This window comes from Triturus cristatus, chromosome 5_1 (assembly GCF_964204655.1).
Source record: "Triturus cristatus chromosome 5_1, aTriCri1.1, whole genome shotgun sequence".
NCBI lineage: Eukaryota > Metazoa > Chordata > Amphibia > Caudata > Salamandridae > Triturus > Triturus cristatus.
In genome coordinates, this window is record NC_140587.1 from 104,017,763 (window position 1) to 104,031,077 (window position 13,315).

General features: G+C 51.7%; 1 protein-coding gene across 1 annotated transcript in view; it reads right to left on the bottom strand.

The window, feature by feature from the left end:
• The window catches only part of WDR97 (WD repeat domain 97), a 619,749-nt gene that overhangs the window by 578,241 nt on the left and 28,193 nt on the right, over positions 1 to 13,315 (bottom strand). The window lies entirely within an intron of this gene.

Sequence of the window (13,315 nt, forward strand, 5' to 3'; positions counted from 1 at the left end):
CTCTGCTCCAGTGCTCCAAAACCCCAACTACTCCAAAGAATTCATAGTTCAAACTGATGCTTCTGAGGTGGGGGTAGGTGCTGTATTATCACAACTGAATGAAGAGGGCCAGGATCAACCAGTAGCTTTTATTAGCAGAAGGTTGACCCCCAGAGAGAAACGTTGGTCAGCTATAGAGAGGGAGGCCTTTGCTGTGGTCTGGGCCTTGAAGAAGCTGAGGCCATACTTGTTTGGCACTCACTTCCTTGTTCAAACAGACCATAAGCCCCTCCTATGGCTAAAACAGATGAAGGGTGAAAACTCCAAACTACTCAGGTGGTCCATTTCCCTACAGGGTATAGACTTTACAGTGGAACATAGACCTGGGAGCAACCATGCCAATGCAGATGGCCTCTCCAGATATTTCCACTTAGAACATGAAGACTCAACTGGTCAAGGTTAGTTTAATGTCCCTGCGTTTGGGGGGGGGGGGGTTATGTAGGAGAGTGGGATCGACTGCATAGTTGCCCCCAACTTTTTGCTGATGTTTTGACTGTTTTATGACTCTAGCCAGGCTGTGGCCGTGCTATCCAGGACCCCAACCTATCTGCTTCTTCTCTAAACTGATGTGAGTACCCTCGGTACAACCCAATTGGATACTGAGGATACACTGTCAGCCCTTGTAGATGGTACCCTAGGTACCCAGGGCATGGGTCCCTCAGAGGCCTACCAGGGCTGCAGCACTTATTGTGCCACCCTGGGACAGCCATACCAAATTACACCACCAGACCACTACTGTAGTCTGGGTAAGGTGGTGCTTGCACCCCCTTACAGGGATACAGGTACCCTGTATCCCACCTATGTACAACACATGTATTCTCATTGGTCACCCCTCAAGCAGGCCTTGCTAATCCTACAAGGCAGGGTGCTGAGATATGTGTGAGGGGGGACCCCTACCTGAGTAGGGCCACGCTGCAACCCTCGTAAAAATCATTGCTGGGTTGTTTGTAGTGTAGCCATACCATATACTCTTAACCGCATTATGAGTATATCGCGATAGCGTGATAACTTGAGAACGGCTACACAGAACCATATCGTGTTTGGTGTCAAACATGTAGGAATCATACCCCCAGTCCAGCCATGGGCATGAGGGCATGATTCCCCCCTACTAGAGGGGCGATATGGGAAAAGCGGCAGAATTTAGACACCAATTTAAAAGTGCACAGGTTTCACAAAATGGATGCTACTCGCCACCCACACGACTCTGGCTGCCTGTTGCTGGGCAAAACCCCAGCCTCGGCAGCTGGACAATAGGGATCCTGTTGCAGGGAGGTGCCAGTACCTTCCCAGACAGGCTATGTGTATTGGAACTGGGTGGGTGCACCATAGGATGCCTTTCAGAGTTGCAAGTAGGCTGCTACAGCGCCTACATTCTGCATACACCGCCTGGAACCGGTTCAGGGGCATCCTGCCCCTTGCCCAGGCGTGAAACACACAAAGGGGAGAGGAGAGGGTGTAGCCACCCTTTCCCGCCTCAACTCCCATTGGTGGACACTGATCTGGACACTCCCCTAATCTTGTGGATAAAGGTGAATAACGTGTCCCCGGAGAATCAGATTAATCTTGGACTTCACAGACTTGACCTTCGACGAGCTGCTGCCTAGCTGACTGAAGAAATCTCCCTTGCGGTAAAGGAGTTACCCCCCTGCTTGGCTGGCACCTGAAACACTGCAAGTGACCCATTTGGAACTTTGCTGCTCCTTCGGATATCGACGACTCCTCTCAACCTTGAGGTGGGTTTCTTAGCATCCCAGAGGCCAGTGAGCGTGCCCAGCAAGTCTGAGCACCGTGGACTGCGTGGGTGCCGAGATTCCCAATACCCCAGGACACCGGCCACCTCTTGCGTAGCACACGACCCTGACCAGTGGGGAAGTTGTGCTTTGGCCCTATATTGAGCCAACCTCTCAGCAGCAACTGTGCCAAAGATCAGCACCCTAGCTCACTCCGGTGGCCCATGGGCACCCTTTTACGCACTCCAAATTGCTGCCTTCCGCGGTCCCTTGTCTCTCGACTTGTGGGCCCTAGCGGAGGACAATCTTTACTTTTAAGAGTTCCCCTGGTTGCTTCGGCCTGCTCTACAGTCTCCTTGAAGGAGACCTCTCTCAGACCTCGTGGGTCTGCACCAGTAGCTGATTTGTTCATCTTACGTGGGTTGCGGTTGCCAAGGCTTAATGGATACAATCCGGACACTAACACCGCAGCGACCCTCATCCTTCGTGGGACAGTCGCCCTCCAGAAGCTGGCCTTCCTTGAAGCCTCCCGGAGCCCGTGGCTGCAGATCCAAGCTACACCTTTTCCACTTGAAGCACCCGACATTGAAGGGCTCTTTTCCTTGAGCTCCCTGGTCACTGTGCCGTGACCCAGACTCTGTCCCCTCTGCTTTCAGGTTCTTCTCTACAAGATCTACAACTTCATTCTTCACGGCATCATCGACGCTTTTGGCTAGCAGCAGTTTTGTACATTTTCCCACTGAAAATCAGCCTGCGACCCGACATCGAAAACGACCTATGCACCCGGCTTCCCTGGGGCAGGTAACAGTGGTACCTTGGTACTCCCGTGGTAGTGGGCTCCGCAAAAGCTTAACTCTAAGTTTTTAACTTTGAACTCCTGCTAGAAGTGTCTTTAATCTGTTTAAATCAAACCGCGACATTCTCCATAGGCTTTAATCCCGATAGCAGCTATTTCCACTGCACGCGCCTCCCGTGGGTCCCCTTCCTCATCACCTGGGGTGGATTCTCAAGGGGCCAGCGATCCTAAATGCCCTAGGCATTGTCTGTAGAATTGTTGTGGTTCTTATACCACTTTTTAAATATATGGTTTGGTCCCCCCCGGGGCCCTGTGATTCCAGTGCTATTTATTGTATCTATAAATGCTTGCCATAAAGAGACTTGTGGGATTCTGTTTAGAATAAATACATATATTTTATATATATATATATATACCTATGTGGACTACTCTTTCATTTGGTCATTCAAGAGGTTATCTATGGTAAAACAATAAGCTTAACACTCCTTCAAGACTTAGCCTGAAGGCTGCTCTCCACAGCTACCACTAGGATAGCTTTGTTTAAAGGTTGTCTTTTAAACCTATCACCTTAAGAGTCGAATTGGACTGGTGCAAGGTGGCCACTATAACTAGTGACCAGCATATGCCAGGCCAACTTCTCACATCCGGTCCCTGATGTGTCAATGTCACACAGTGCGGCGTACATTCCACCTCCAGCCCCTGCGGTGTCACTGCCACACAGTGCTGGAGACAGAACACCACCACCCACATGTGAGGCACATGCAACAGCAGAGGACGAAGATGCGGATGAATCTGCCCCCGTGGTCAGAAGAAAGCGGTAGCATTCATGTCCGCCATATGGCCTGTTTCTGCTTGGTTCTGCCATCCGCATCATCTCCTTCCACTGTCCCCCGATGCACTCTGCGACACTCACCTTGGACCTCAACGTGGACTGTCATATTCTGTTTTGGCACCAAGGACACAGATATCAGACTGCGGACTGAACTCCTCCACTGCTGATGTACGTCATTCCCTGAAGGACTCTGGCTGGCCCTCCACGGGCCAGCGCTGAAAGGTGGTGTTTGCATGGCCCTGTACTGCTCCAGCTGCAACACTCCACTGAATGTGCATTAAACATTCATTTACACAACAGAGTGTATTGTCTGTGATCTTGCAAGTGTGGAGGTATGGCTGCAAGTAGGGTCAATGATTTCACCTTACTTCCGTGTTGCTTATGTTGTGGGATTTGGGTCACAGGGTGACACATTGCCGATTGCGTGCCGGGTGGCGCCGACACTAGAACGGGGAAACACGCATTTGTTACTTCCTTGTCCAGGCCAAAACTGAAGCATGCCCAGAGCCCCGGAGTCATTGTTCACACCCTTAAGCTGGACTGACATATGCCACGCTCACAGGGGGGGAACGACAATGCTACATGTCCCAGATCTTCCCTGTAGGGATCTGGTGCTCACAGGTCTAGTTGTCTGCATGCCACAGCCACTCCCTCACGGCTGGTTCACACCCACACCACACCCATTCGGCACCGGCGTCACAGGACATGTGACACTGCCAAATAAAAGGGCCTGGCGCACGTGCTGGACGCCATTTCCACTCTCCAAATGGGTGTCTCCGTGTGGGTATCCGTTATGCATGAGGGCCTAGGGCCCTGCCAGAGCACATTGCCCAGTGCCGGTGGTGACATGATGGCGTCTGCACCACAGGACTCAATCATAAAGGGTCCATGGCTAGTGGTGCACAGACTTGGTGGCACGGATGCACTGCGGCAGGCACAGGCACACTGCCACGGGATGGGGTCTTTCGGTGCACTGAGACAGGGGCACCTCCAGTGCTGAGCGGGTGTGCAGCCTGTAATGATGCGCCGTCCGGGTGGTCCGGAATGGTGGCATTGGTGTGAGCCCTGCTGTACCGCAGTATAGGCCTAAGCCAGCGGGCAGTGCGGGCCTACCACCACGGGGCGTTGCCTCACGGTTCACAGAGTTAGTGGCACCTCAAGGGCTGAGCGGGTGTGCAGCCTGCAATGAGGCCGGGTGCACTGATATGTTCTCTGCCATTGCGAAATCAAGACCCAGAATCAGGTGTGTGACCTGGTGGCCCGCGGTGCGTGGCTGCATGATGTGGAGGGTGCCATGGTCGCAGGCCCTGGGCTTGGAGCTCCCATATGGTGGGCCCTCTTGGAGACACGCTGGTGGCGGAAGGTGAGCAGTGAGGCCTGGTCGCTCAGGGGCAGGCAGTCTCCGCTGGGCGGCGGGAGGGGCTGGTGTGTGCGCAGGGGCAGGCAAGCGCTGATGGCGTGTGCTACTGTATGGACTCTGCCATTCATGTCTCTGGCAACTGTTTCAGATGAGTGACCTGGGGGACTGCAGTGTGTACCGGCACGTGGTTGGAATTAAATTAAATTAAATTAAATTAAATTTATTTATTATGTTTTGGCTCCCAAAGAGGGCCACATAAACATGTACAGACTAATTTACATAGATTGCACAACGGTGAAGTGCCATGCCATTTGGACAGCAACACGTTAAGAGGGATTAAGTCATAACGTAATAAAAACCAAAACCTACGTATCCCATGTGGCAAGTTCCACAGGGCATACGGTTGGGGCTGTTTCAACCTATAGGAGGAGATCAGCGGCTCCGCATTCCTTTTATCTCCAACTGTTTTTTTGTCGGATAGAAAACAATACTCCCACGAAGCCTCCTTAAGAACCTGCTTTAACTGCGTGGGAGAATAGGAGAAAAGAGCGCTTTCATCCAGTCTAAGGATTTTTACAGCCCCTCTAAAATTACTAACAAGTTTAGAGAACTCGTTAAAATTGCCCAAAAGTTCATTTTTGAGTAAAACTCGCAGGGTTCCTTCTCTCGCTCTGGCTAAGCTGGCTACCCACCTTATTAAGGCGCACAGCCCCTGAACCCAGGCACTCCTGAGTCCGAAATCCAGCCTGCAGGCAGCCAGTGAACAGGCATTGTTAAGAGTCGAGAGGGATCTTAGGAGTTTTCCCTCAGTCTTGTGGCAAAAGTCCCAATATTTTATCTCTATTATTTCTATACCATACAAGATGGTTGCGGGGATTTTAGCTCTAAATACTTCTAGAAGGCTAGAAAAATGTCTTTTCCCCGTTGCCAAGTATAGGGACTTTAACCCATTGCCATGGGCAAGAGCTTTGCGAGAGCAATGCTCTATATGAAGATTCTCGCTCATATTGGCCGAGAATATTTTCCCTAAAAAGGTATAACAAGTTACGACCTCCAATCTAAGCCCTCCAATAGCCCAACCAAAATTTGTCGAGCGGCATTTCTTCCTACCAGCAATACACATCACTTTACTTTTATTAATATTGATCTTCATATGATGCTCCCCAGCAAAGTCCTGAAGAGCCTGAAGCCGATTTGCCAGACCCACGGGAGTTAAGTCAAGCAATAACACATCATCGGCATACATCAGACAGGCTATTGGCACCCCTCCTATCAACGGTGCGATCCCCTCACTATGGGACACAGCAGCAGGGAGGTCAGTTGTGTATAGGGAAAACAACAGGAGCGCCAATAAGCAGCCCTGTTTAAGGCCATTCTGAGATGGTATTTTGGCCGACAGCCCCCTTTCGCCCCCCATTAAGACCCTGCACCAGGTCTCAGTGTGCAGAGCCCGCACCAATTCCAGCAGGGGAGTAGGGACACCCAGCGTCGCCAATTTTCTCCACAGCGTTCCCCGATCTACTTTATCGAACGCTGTGGAGAAATCAATGAAGGCGGCGTATACAACACCCCCTCTCACCTGGACATATTTATCAGTAATAACCTGAAGGGCAGTCAGGTTGTCCAGAGTGCCATGTTCCCTTCGGAAGCCAGTCTGTTCCAACGGCAAGATGTTGCGCTCCTCGACCCAATCAGAAAGAGATCTCAGGAGGCATTTCGCAAAGACCTTTCCGATGGAGTCGAGGAGCGCAATCATGCGATAGTTACTGGGGCTGTCCCTTGCTCCCTTTTTGAAGATAGGGACCAGAATGCTTCCTCTCCACGATGCAGGGACACGTTTGGAAAGATGGCATGCCCTAAACAGGGGGTACAAGATTTTACTCCAGGTTAAAGGGTCTTGTTTTAGGACCGTCATCGGAAGCTCATCCGGTCCCATGGCCCCAGAGGATCGCATATTTTTTATAGCCAACTCGATTTCCTTCTCAGAGGGAAAGAAGACCGAGTCATCAGGGGCAGCGTACATGAAGTTATCCACACCTGTGGTCCCGTTCCCTGCATATAATTCTCGGATATGAGAGGACCATAGATCTTCTGGTATAGCTATGGGAGTAGGGGAGTGGCGTGTACCACATCCTTTCCCGATTATTGCCCAAAAATCTTTAATGTTGCCGTAAGCAGCAGATTCCCTTAATTTAATCCATACTTCATCCTCCCTGTCCCTTTTAATTTTTAGCTTGAGTCTGCTTCTCTTTCTTTTTAACCTAGCGATATCTTTCCCACGTGGTTGGAGACACACCGGTGGCTGCAGGTGAGCAATGGGGCCTGGGTCCGCAGTATCCGCACTCTCCCTCCCTCTGTCTCCCTCTCTCTTTCTGTCTCCCTCTCTCTTTCTCCCTCCCTCTATCTTTCTCTCTCCGTCTCTCTTTCTCTCTCCCTCTCTCCCTCTCTCTCTCTCACTTTTTCTCTCTCTCTCACTTTTTCTCTCCCTCTCTCTTTCTCTCTCCCTCTCTCGGTCTCTCCCTCTCTCTTTCTCTCTCCCTCTCTCTCCCTCACGCCCTCTCTCCCTCTTTCTACCTCTCTCCTCTCTTTCTCTCTCCCTCTCTGCCTCTCTTTTTCTCTCTCTCTCCCTCTCTCTTTCTCTCTCCCTCTCTCTTTCTCTCTTTCTCCCTCTCTCTCTCTTTTCTGTCGCTCTCCCTCTCTGTCCTTTGATGGGCGCATGTCACACCTTCTTATCTGTCTTTCTGTCTTGCAGGCTGTGACTTACGAAATTCCCGGAGAATACTTGCAGTGCCTCTTCATGATTGTTTTTTTTTGTGTCATCTGTAATAAATGTTTTTTTTTGGTATATGATGTGGATGTGTGTTTCCATTTTTGTGGCCACACCTGTATGTAAGGTGTTGTGGTTGTGCGACTTCAGGCGATTTGTTTAGGTCATGGTTTCGTGGAGTTGATGTGCATTCTCTTTGATGGAAGGGGGGGAGCGGGGGCTGTGGCGGTGGGTGTTGTTGCCCTATTGGGGCTCCGGGCTGCATGTTCAGTTGCTGTGGGGCATCTATTGTTCTTCATGTTTGGCTATGAGTTGTGCTTTCTTGGCTGCTGCCGGTTGTCGTCCGACTTTGCACCAGGTCAGAGCTGGTGTTAGTTTCCTGTTGCTAACGCGCCTTATCGTCTGTTTTGTGTTCTTATCGCAGATCAGGCTGGTCGTTGAAAATGTTGCGGAGTGGTGGTGTTGCAGCTTTTTGCTCGGGAATGCCTACTTTACATCTCATTAGCGAGAGTTTCCGGGGTCACCCGTGGCGATGGTTTTTGAGGATGCTATCGCTGGAAAAATGTATGCAACAGCTTGTGAATGGGGGGGGTAATTTTATTGTGACTTTGGTTGCACTAAAGTGCCGATAACTCGGCGTTAGCTCCTTGAGAATATGCCCCTCTGTGTCTCCAACATTTACAGTTAATCAAAAAAAAAATGTATCCTATAGGACTGAGAATTAACAAGAAAGTGAATCACTGTGTTTTAAAAGAACCCTCACTCACCAACCTGGTTGGTGACATGCTTCATCATAGGGTTCCCACCAGAGAGGCCGGATGCCTCTCCGGTGTGCTGCGACGCCTGATTTACAGCGGAGGTTGATTAGGTGAAGTCAGTGCAAATTGTGAAATTGCAGTTTAAAAAGGTGTCACAATTTCATCCAAAGATAATTTTAATAATGGAAAACTGGACACAGTTAAAAGGGGTGAGGTGGACGTGTAAGCTCTGGCAATTATTAGACCAGCTACATCCTAATATATGTGAAAGGTGGTCAACATGTTTCTGCTTCTGGAGATATTAAGTGAAGCATTCGTCAGGACCTTAGTGGCCTACCAAGGCGGTATGCGCTCGCTAAGGCGCACCCTAACCTGTGGTGTCTAGAACCGCTTGACCTTACGGTTTTTAAATGTGGCCTTCAGGATTTCTGAAAGCTTTTCATCTCTGTTGGAACAAAAATAATAATAAAAGGACAAACAAACAGTAATTCACGACATAAATATCGACAGATAGACAATGTATATAGGATAAATATGTCTGTCATTTCTCTACATTGGTCTTCATGGTATTGTATATAAGAGCACATGCATGCATACAAATACTCTATTCCCAGTCGATAATGGTATGCTTAGCTGGTAGAAAAACAGTAGTAACTGTATCACTACTTAGTATCAATAATTCGAATTAGAACACTCTTACACTTCAAGAGGAAACCTGACTTAGGGTTTTTCTGGTTGATAAGTCTATTAACTATAGCTTAGACTTGTAATAGAAAGGAGCGCCGTCAACAAAAATCAGCGCCAAATTGTTGCACTGAGAAAATGAGGCGACAAAGCAGACTTAAAAACTAGTGAAAAAACTTAAGGCTTATCATACTTGATCCGATCGTAATGGCAGGGAAAGTGAAAGAATTTGAATTTTTGGTTGACACTTACGTGAAGTGGGATTGCACATCACAACATGAGTCCTGGTGGGGGGCGAGACTTCTAGTCACACTCTAAGTAGGAAAAAGCGAGGGGGTTTAGAAAAGGTCTCCAAAATGAAGACTTTTCATGCTCAGTTTAAATTGTAACGTTGAGCTCTACCACCTACTTACTACATCAAAGCCTTCCGCCCGCGGGACACCTGCTTCATCCCTCCTGAGGACTCGGATATTGACACGTCCGTAATCCACGAGGGTAATATAGGAAGTGTCCTGCTTGTGGGGAGGAGGGCGTGACGTAAACGCGCTGACGTAGTGACGATCAAATCCGCGCAAGTGAAAAAACACTAGACCGCTAACCCGTTACGGCGAGCGGTCTTTGTGACTCGGTAGAGAATCAATAAAGCACCAGGAGGATTAAAAGGAACTTGTCATTCCTCGTTTAGCGTTGGTATGGATCTGAAAAATAGGAATTTAACTGTATTCTAAAAACTAAATAGCGGATTTTAGTTTTTTCCTTTTTTCCAAAGGGACACAGGGAATGGAGGGAAAACGTTGCCATTGCTGCACTCGCTCGCGTGTTGAAAGGGAGTTGGTATCAGTACGAGTCCTACTATACAGAAAATGATGACGAGTACTCATCAGGGGCTCTTGTGGTGCGAGTTACGAAACACTCGTTCAGGGCACGCTCTAGAAAGGAAACCAGTACATATAGAGCTAACTGAAATAATAACAGTGGGTGCTGATTAGGGTCCAATTTCATAATTTGGGGAAAAAGATCACAAACACTTAGTCAAGCTGGTAGTTTCAAAGAATAATTCAGGCTTGTTATATCTATGAATGTAGGTAAAGAGATGTCACCTAGCGTCTGAGTACCGAACCCCAGGGGATGTTATCATTAAATCCCTGCGTGTGAGTGGAAAGGCGGTAAATCCATCTCTGTTCTTTCTCAAATAAAATGTTAGTAGACCTATTTCCTGGTTTTATTTGTTCGATCACTGTCCAATAGAGGTCATTAACATCATGTTTGGTTTGCGCATAGTGTTCAGTTAGTTTGGTGATGTTCTTTCCACACCGTATGTTACTCCTGTGTTCTCCAATGCGTTGCTTTATTTTGCGTGTAGTCATGCCGACATACCTGGTGCCGCAAGGACACGTTATTAGATATACAACATTAGACGAGTTGCAGTTGGTATGTGCGCGTTGGGTCCAAACTTTTCCTTGTTCAAGTGTCAGGGTCTATGTGGCTTTGGTTAGATGACAAACGCTGCACGAGCCACAGGGAAAATGCCCTGAGACTTTTGGGAGACCCCAGGACTGAAGCACTGATGGTGTGTAGTCGTTCATTATTGTCCTAGGTCTGGTATGGACCAGGGCATCCTTGATACTTCTCGCTTTTTTAAAGGAGAAAAGAGGTTTTTCCCATTTCATGTTGTTGCTTTCTAGGATGCGCCAATGTTTGCGGATTGATTTAGTCGTCTAATGTTGTATATCTAATAATGTGCCCTTGCGGCACCAGGTATGTCGGCATGACTACACGCAAAAGGTTGCGCGCGCCCTGCGGCGTCAGTGAGGGCCGCAGGCCGTGTGGACGGTGGCGGCTGGCGGGCCATTGCAGGACCCGGGAAGGCTGCCTGTTGAGATGCTTGCTTGACCACTGCCCCAACCATTGGTGAACCGGCAGGGTGCTGTTTCCGGAGCCGTGGGGTGCCCCCTGGACCTGCGGAGGCCCACAACGACGACGGCCGGGAGCGGGTGATCTGAGCCTGCGTGGGCCGCGCTGGGACCGGCTCCTGTGTCTCTTCGCGCCGCCGCTGCGGACCCGTACCGGCAGTGACCGGGCGGCGGCCCTTTGGAGAGCTGTGTGGTGGGATCCACTGCGGGGAACGGCGGAGCCCAGCTGCCGCAGGCCTCTGCAGCCGGCGTGGGAACCCATCCCTGTCTGTGGCCTCGGATCCCCTCCCCCCCGCCGCGAATGGGCAGACGGCGCTCCTTTCTCTCCCCCCCCCCAGCTGTTGACCGGACCCGGGGGCGTCTGCCAGCTGGCCTGCTGCATCGGGCGCACCAGTGGACCTACGGTGAGGGGCTGCGGTGAGAGGGCCCCGGGACTGTGCCTGGGCTGAGGACGCCTGCGGGGTGGTCCGCGCCGGAGCGGCTCTGGCGCGCTGTTGCACCGCCTGGCCACCTATCCTAGGACATCGCGCATCATTCCGGCGATCACCGATTCCGAGGGCGTGCTCCATTCCTCTTCCGTGGAGATAGCGGCTGCTTTCGCCCAATTCTATTCCCAGCTCTACCGGGCTCGGGCACCGGATCTTTCTCTGGCCACTCTGCTCGCTTCCAGTGACGTGCACCTCGCTCGGCTTCGACCGGACGAATGGGAGGGCCTGGAAACCCCCATTTCCCTTGAGGAAATTGGGGACGCGATAGGGCGTACGTCCGCGGGGAAGACCCCGGGACCCGACGGCCTCCCCCAGGAATTCTATGCCGCATATAGGGACAGCCTGGTCCCGCGGCTGCGGGACCACTATGTGGAGGCGATCGAGAAGGGCTCTTTCCCCTTAGAAGCGGACTTGGCTACCATTGTGGTTTTGCCTAAATCTACGCCGCCGTCCACCGACAGAGCAGCTTACCGACCGATTTCGCTTATTAACACGGATGTGAAGCTTTACGCGGCGATCCTGGCCCACCGGCTTCGGCCCTTTTTGACGACTCTGGTCCATCCGGACCAATGCGGCTTCATGCCAGCGCGGGGCACTCGCCACTGTCTTCGCCGCCTCCACGTGGCCATGGCCCACCGCCACCGCCTGACTCCATACCTCGCCCTCCACCTTGCTGACTTCGAAAAGGCTTTCGACTCGGTGGGGTGGCCATACCTATTTAACGTCCTGGCCCATATGGGTTTCGGCCCTAAGTTCATGGGGATGGTGCGGGTCCTGTATGCCCGCCCCCGTGCCAGGGTCTTGGTTAACGGAGCGCTGTCGAGGCCTTTTCGGATCGGCCGGGGGACGCGGCAGGGGTGCCCGCTGTCACCCCTTCTCTTCGCGCTCGCGATGGAGCCCCTCGCGGCCCTGATCAGAAGTGACCATCTCCTTCAAGGCTGGGAATGGCCTGGCATCGAGGCTGATAAAATCGCCCTCTACGCGGACGACGTCCTTCTGTATCTTGGCGACCGGGCGCGTTCTGGACCTCGCGCATTATCCATCCTGGGTCGTTTTGGCCGGGCGTCTGGTCTGTCCCTGAATTCGAGGAAGTCGGTTTTGGTTCCCTTGCACCCCTCCCGGGACTGTTTTGATTGGCAGGAGACCATCCCCCTCCGCCGGTTGTCCTTTAAATATTTGGGCATCTGGGTCTCCCTCCTCCCGGAGCTGAGCTGGGCGCTCAACGTGACCCCCCTGGTCAAGAAAGCTAAGGCAGACTTGGCGAGATGGCACCAGCTGCCCCTCAACCCGCTGGGGCGGGTGGCCCTCTACAAGATGATGATTCTCCCCCGGTTCCTGTATGTGCTGCAAAATACCCCCCTTTCCTTTCCGCGGCCTTGGTTTCGTGAACTAGATGGGGTGGCGACGAGATTTCTCTGGGGGGGTGGGAGGCCCAGGTTGACTCTGTCGACATGCCGCCTGCCCACCTTCGATGGGGGCCTGGGCATGTCTAATCTCTACCTCTATTATCTAGCCACCCGCCTCCTGGTCATTCACGACTGGTTTGGGGGGGGATGGTCCGACCCGGCCTATAGGGTGGAACTTGGGGAACTGGGCTTCTCCGGCGTTCAGGACCGTCTGTATGGCGCCCCCATCCCTGCCTCTTGCCCGGATATCACCAAAGCTATATTCCTGGCCTGGCGAGCGGCGCTCCGTCACACCCGATGGACTGGGAGGCTGACCCGGGTCACTCCTCTGTGGCACGGGACATGGCTGCGGGAGTCGCGGATCTGGAGGGCTTTAACTCTTGGGACCTAATCGGTATTTCCCAGCTGGGAGACGTTTGGCGGGGAGGGCGAATGTGTTCTTATTCGGAGCTGCAGGAGCGCTTCTCCCTCCACTCCTCCCAGTTCTACCGCTACCTCCAATTGCGACACGCCATACGCACATACACCCCGCTGGACGTCCG